Source organism: Biomphalaria glabrata, chromosome 5 (genome assembly GCF_947242115.1).
Source record: "Biomphalaria glabrata chromosome 5, xgBioGlab47.1, whole genome shotgun sequence".
NCBI classification, from domain to species: domain Eukaryota; kingdom Metazoa; phylum Mollusca; class Gastropoda; family Planorbidae; genus Biomphalaria; species Biomphalaria glabrata.
In genome coordinates, this window is record NC_074715.1 from 28,709,944 (window position 1) to 28,710,830 (window position 887).

The window sequence follows — 887 nt, forward strand, 5'->3', positions numbered from 1 at the left end:
ATCCCTTCCCGTGGTGATTAACTATGGACTCTAATTCATTAAACTCCCCCAGGCCATGCAAGAGGAAACAAATTACTACGAATCGATCAAACGCTAAATAAACGTTTTCTTTTTTTTTTTTTAATCATGTGATGAAAAAGAAACTTTTAACAAAAACAATGAGCAAGACATTACTTAAGTAAAAGAATTTCTCTTTAAAAAAAAATTCTTGAGATGGAACTCTCCAGTGAACAACATTTCCATGGTAAAGTTTATTACATTTTGTGTCTGTGTACCAATAAATAATTATTTATGATCAGTAATATAGAGCAGATCCTACAATAAGCTACACTTTGTATTAAATGGTTAGCAAATGAAAAAGATTGTTGGTCTTCTAATCAAAGTGTTCGTTTGCTGTGTTAGTGAAGATTTACCTGTCAGGCTGAAGTAGGTCTACTGGATGACCCCAGGGCATTTGATGTGCTCTTTAACAGGTAACATTCTTGTTGGTCACATAAGAAAAATGTTTGTTTGTAAAATGTTTTACATATTTCGGATGTTCCTTCAGAGTTGAAGATAGTTTACTTCCTAGTCCAAACCTCCCGCAGGACGACGGGGGATGGGAGCGGGCAGGGTTTGAACCCTCGACCGTCGATAAATCCGAAAGACAGTCCAGCGCGCAAACCGCACGACCAGGCAGCCATGTGATCTCTTGATGTTAAGTAAAATAAACAACAGATAGACCTTATTCATATATAGAAACACAGAAAAGACAACCCCAAGACTGAAATTCGTTTGATTCTATTACAACAAACATCGTTCATGTTAAAACAAAATGAGGTCCTAATTTTCTTAATTCTTACCAAACTCTCTTTCGAATATTACCAAGTCTGTAGAGATCCCGCACA